Genomic DNA, 6,577 nt, shown 5'->3' on the forward strand with positions numbered 1-6,577 from the left:
TCCCTCAAACATCTCTATGACAGCCTTATATATGTCCTTGGCATTTGTGTGATGATTCACACTTGTCAATATTTCCCAAGAAAGCCCTAATTTCAGCATAGATAATGCTTTGTCATCAATCCTTTCCATTTGTCTCCCCACAGCTTGATTGTTCCCAGATGATTCAGTAGGAACATAGGGTTCATCTTTGATAGAACTCCAAAGTTCTTTATCGTTGTAGTTCACAGCAGCCTCAAACAGCACTTTCCATTTGATGTAATTTTCTTGTCCGAGTAATCTTGGAATCTTATTTGTAGACACTTCTTGGTCATCCATCTTCTCAGATCTGGACTTTAACAAACGAAAACTCTGTAAAGCTTCAACCTTTATCTCAAAACCTTCGGTCCTGTGGCCTTCAGCGAGCTTCCAAAGCTTTGATACCACTTGTCAGGATCGGACCTGGTGCAAACCTTAGTAGGTTGACAAGAACACACACCTAAAGGCCTATTGAATATCCTGGCGGAATCAAGATATTCAGCGGATGGGAGTGAAGGTGTGAGAAATAAACGAAACAACAATAGATAATTAATAATATCAATAAACAAAGACAAAGATTCACTGCATTGAATATATCATTAATGTAACAGTGAAATGAATGTCTAGGGTTTCGTGAAGGCGGCGGCGGTACAAGGAGATAAAGGGAATATTCGTTAGAATGTTTGTGCTCTCATATTTTGTGCCTTATCCACGCTTACAAAATGGAAACCTAGGACGCTATTTATAGGCCTTAACATTCCTTCTAGAATACCCTAATCATTACATAATGAGTGACAAAATAAATACAAGTGTAAGACAAGTCGTCGAGTATGATCTATCTTGTTCAAGTACACTTGATATGCACAGTATGCTCGATGCAATTCTTCGAGCATACTTTACTGAGAATATTTCTCCTCCAGCATGCTTCTATCTTCTTGACTAATCCTTGCTTTGCTCAAATAGATCCATCGAGCAAGCATATTCCTCTTGATGTCTTCAATCCTACCTTCGAGACTTATTGAACAATTCTTCAGCATGCTCGAATGCAAAGCTTGCTCGGGATTGAACTATGCTCGAAGTCTATACTTAGAACATTTGACATCTTCTTTATTGGCATCCATGCTTGACCCACCAATGTGCTCAGATCACTTGGCTTAAGCTGGATGATCAAGTTGTTTACTCGATTGGCCATCCATACTCGATGAAGAACACTCTTGCTCGGTGAAGTGTAGCTTGCTTGAAGCCTTCAACACTTAGAAGATTTCACTGAAGTTGGTCAGAGACAACATGCTTGAGGTAGTAAAACCATGCTCGATGATCCAAGCTTGCTCGAAGTCCATACTTAGCTGATTTCTTGAGGAGGTTGAGAAGATTCCAATCTTCCTTGCAAATTTCCGACTCAACAGAAATAATGATAATATTGTCATGGAATAGTGTCACATGTGTTTTGAGCAATATGTATGTCATACTCAGGCGTTTCCGCTTAAGCCGGGGTGTTATAGTTTAAGTTTGTGAAATTCGTTTGCAAACACGTGATGTTTTTTATAACTCAAGAAAAATTATAAAAAAATTTGTATGATAAAAGATGTATCCTTAGCTAGCGCCAAGGCTTAGAAAACTTTGAAAACTTTTAGTGTAAAATATTTTCTGTTGGGCGGCACCCTATAAAAATATTATGGAGGATCGCAAAGTAATATGACTTGTTGAAGATAAAACCCTTATAGTGATAATATAATAGCCTCACGGGCTTAGGACTTGTTTGAAGTAAAAGATTTTACCTTTGAAAAATATTATAAGAATAATAAGGGTAGTAGTAATAATAATATTAATAATAGTAACAATAACAATAATAATAATAATAATAATAATAATAATAGTAAATATAATAACTATAGTAATAATTATATAAAAAAATGAACCATTTGAATTCACGTAAAGTTCTTTTTGAAGAAAATTAACTTGATTAAATACTTCAAATAATTGAGCATTTGAAATTATAAGTATAAGGTGTTTATAAAAGAAATAAATGTGGGAAAAGTATGCATGGAAAATTTATTTATTTAAAATTTAGGAATGGTTGATGAGTTTGAAAAGATTAAGCATTGATGCCAGAAAATGAATAAACTTCAAGTGGACAAGGAACGCGGGGTAAGGTATTGCATAGCTAAAACGAGTTAGGTTTTTCAGAGTATTGCGGATGTGCTCGGGTTTCTACAATAGTAGCGGGCTTGAAGTACAAGCATAAGGTAAGACAGAAGGTTGGGATGAATGGTTGGGTAACATGCCGTGTAAATAAATGTGTGGCGTTTAGTATGTATAGTTTCGTGGCAAGAGTTGATGAGGTGGACGAAATGTTCACCATTTGGAGCATTTCGAGATCGCGGTAGCGGAGTGGTGGAATTACACGTGTTACACAAAGGGTGAGTTCCCGTGTAAGTATTTTTGTTAGGTTAGGTTTGAATATCCAAGAGTTGTGTTGTGTCTGGATTGACTTAGGCATAGCTTTGGGGTATTTTTGTGGTTAGTGATGAATTTTGGGTTATCATGGTCGGGATCACGACGGTCAATTACTTGATGATCTGGGTTGTCGTTTTGTGGGTTGAGTTTCGAGGGCAACGTCGAGGAAAACGAGAAGACATGCTGCGAAGCGGATGGGACGCGAAGCTAAAATTTGTATTAATAGCCAAATAAACATTACATGAAACATTCCTAAGATGAGAATCAGTCATATAAATCATAAAAATACGTAAAGAAATAAAATCGCATGAATCAAAATTTAAAGTAGAAATTGAAATGCTCGAGAGTCAACATGAGTTTTTGAATTTCAATAATAATCTCGTAAATCTTTAAATAAACATATGGAATATATATCAAATTTTAAAATAAAAATATGGATTTAATACAACTTAACATAAGTAGTGAAACCGAATTGAAAATCGAGTGTTCATGTACCACCATAAGTTTTCGAATTTTCAATTGAAACCATAATAATAAATGAATTATATAAAGAAAACTGAATTTAAAATCGACTATTCATGCATCACCATGACTTTTCGTATTTTCAATTCAAAACATAACAAATTATGAATATATACAAATAAAGAAAACGAATTGGAAATCGACTATTCATGCATCACCATGACTTTTCGTATTTTCAGTTCAAAACATAAGAAATAATTAATATTTACAATAAAGAAAACGAATTGAAAATCGACTATTCATGCATCACCATGACTTTTTGTATCTCCAATTCAAAACATAACAATAAATGCATATATAAATAAAGAAAATGAATTGAAATTTGACTTTTCTTGTATCACCTTGACCTTTCAAAATTTCAAATTATAATAATAATTGAATTTATAAATAAAGAAAACAAATTGAAACTCATATATTACAATGACTTTTCGAAATTTGCAATAAGAACTACAATATAAAAATTGAGTCTTTAGAATCACACGCTAACAAACATTTAGTTAAAACACACAAATCAAAATGTGTAATCAAATCGAACCAAAAGCTGGGTATTCGTGGATCACCACGACTTGTCAAACTTTTAGTTAAAACACATTGTAAAACATTGAGGGTCAAAGTCACATATCGCATGAACCACCGTGACTTGTATGACATCCTTAGGAGTGTAACCATATTCTTTCCACAAAGAAAACACGGTCATACTTGAAAGCTTAAAGTTGTGATTCGTATGACGTTTGGTGTGGTACGTTTTGGCCTAATAGGTTTCATGCCCTTTCCGAACTCTCCAGGAAACCCACCGGCTCCCGCGTCTGATTGAGATTTGTATGCATTGCTTATCCTTAGGTTTCAATAACCTTGGTGTCAAGAGTTCGGAAAACAAGCACGTCCCCCTTCCAGTTACTATATACCCGCCATGTAGAACCATCTTTAATAAGAAGAATTATTGAAAACCGAAAATCGATTATTGTAAATGTTTGAAAGTATTCGTTTTAGGTATAAGCCACGGACTTGTGTGTATGCTTGTGTATATGAAGCGTAAGCGAATCAATAATAATAAGTAATAGCATGTGTAAAGGACAATCACGTAAGGCTCACGCAATTTCTAATCATACAACATAAACAAATAATTAAAATAAGCTATAACTAACTAGGGCACTACGTCTAATGCCCTATATTATAGTCACCGCTCTGATATCAATCTGTAATACCCCAGCTTAAGTGGAAACGCCCAAGTGTGACGTACAGATTGCTCAAAACACATGTGACACTATTAAGTGACAATATTATCATTAATTAATTTCAACATCAAATACATAAGTTTGAAAATAAAGAAATACAAGAAAAATAAACACAACTAAACAGTTTGTCCATTTGTTTTGGTAACCTAAATCTAGTGTCTTTATCGAACTTCATCCTCTAATATTCGTACCTGTAACATGTATATAAAATAAAGTCAACTAACATGTAGTTGGTGAGAATCACACAAGTTTGATATATACGTAACAAAAATCATACAATTCTATGAACAAGTATAAAACACAACTAAGGTCCTTTACAGTTGGGAACAACCAACGTACTCAGATAAACGCACGCAAGGGTCCTTTCCAGCTGGTAAAAACCAACGTACTCGGATCGGGGGTCCCTTTTCCGCTCATAATACGACGGTCCTGAATCCACCACTTGAAATTGAAATCAATGCAAGTAGGCAAGTAAATACACAAGTCCATAATACGGATTGTAGTTTGAAAATGAATAATTAAGTAAATGCTTTGAATAGGATATACATGCTACCCTCGAAATGTAAAAGCGTTAAAACGGGGGTGTGAGAAACTCACATGTTAAAGTAAGCGAGTATAAGTGAACTATGCGTTTAAGCAAGCAGAACCAGACGAGTTCGGTTCAACGAGCGATCCTAGGAAATATTTCTAGGTTCAATATAGTATTCAAGAAAATAGACGAAACCAGAATACTTAAAAGAATTCGGTTCATGGTTTAGTGTTTTAAACCTTTAAAAGAAATATATATATGTGTGTGTGCGTGTGTGTGTATAGGGTAAGGTTAAAATGAAAACTCATTTGAGTTGTGAAAACCCGCAAAAACCCTATGTAATATCGTTTTTTTTTTTTGTTACATATAATATATGTTGTAACATTTAATACAAAACATCGAAACATTAAAAAAAATGTTTTGCTATTTTTTAACATTTTTTTACTAATTTTTATATATGTTTTCAGGAGAGAGAAAAAGTTATATTTATATTTACATTTTTTATTCACTTTAATTGTGGACCACAAGATTTAAACATTAATTAAAAACATGTGGTTGAGAATGGGTTTCTAGAGTTTTCACAACTCAAGTGGGTTTTCATTTTATACTTAGCATATATATATATATATTACTCTATAATTGCCTTTTTAGACTTTCCGTTTTAAACTTTATAAGTTGGTTACTTTTAATTGTTTTAAAAAAATTTGAGTTTTAATATATCTTAGTCACATTAATAAGTCGCATGCATTTCGAGAAAAATCCAAAACGGCCCAAAACGAGTTTAAGCAAGTGGTTCATTTTCGCTCGGACCCGAACTCAACTTTAGGTTGGGTTTGTTTCCGACATGGTAAAATATTATATTTCAGAGAGTGAGATGAAAAGAATTAGTTTAAGATGTTGGATAAAGAAAATAACTAAATCGAACCGAATAAATACATAAGCGAGTCAAGTTCGTTTTTGATGAACTAACACTAATGTTAAATAAATTTTAATATAACAGTAAGTTCTAAATGACCCGAACAAGCAGAAACTACAAACATGGCATACTCGGAAGAAGAACTTAAATAATAAAAGAAGAAATCTTGAACTTCATGGTTTGGCTTCATAAATCAAAGTATGTGAAAATCACCAAAATGAGAGAATAACAGCAATCTTTTGTAAATTAAGTTGTGAGAAAATGAGTATGAATGGAGCTCTATTTATAGGTGAATTGAGTTAGAGGTGTTTCAATTGGATTAAATTGGTCAAAATGAATAATGGATCATGAGTATCATCCAAAGCTCGTAGTTGGTCATAAAAGTTAAGTTGTAACATACAAATTATATTCAAACAAACTTATTGTCATCATAAAAAAATTTTAACCAAAATTTTAATGTAGTAGGAATGTGTTTTCCTTCATCTTTTAAAACTAAGTAAAAAACTGTGACATAATTAAATAAAAAATGTACTTTGGACTAAGATAAAACTTGGAATATAAATTATTAAGCTTGGATAATTTTGGTATTAACCCATATACTTTGGAAATTGATTAAACATAAACTTTAATTCGTTGGAGTTTCGTTAATTGATTAAAACCAATAGAAAACGAACAAACGATAATCATGAATCATCGAAAATATAATATTAACGATTAACGATGAACAAGAACATATTAAAACGACAAAATGGGTCGGTTTAACGAATACAAATGCAATTTCAAAAACATTAACGAATGTCACATGAACGAAATGTGAGAACATTATATTATATTATATATATATATATATATATATATATATATATCACTTGAGTTGTGAAAACACGTAAAAACCCTATGTAA

This window comes from Bidens hawaiensis, unplaced genomic scaffold, assembly GCF_021521415.1.
Source record: "Bidens hawaiensis isolate Kalapana, Puna unplaced genomic scaffold, B.hawaiensis_p1.1 tig00029932_1, whole genome shotgun sequence".
Classification (NCBI taxonomy): Eukaryota; Viridiplantae; Streptophyta; class Magnoliopsida; order Asterales; family Asteraceae; genus Bidens; species Bidens hawaiensis.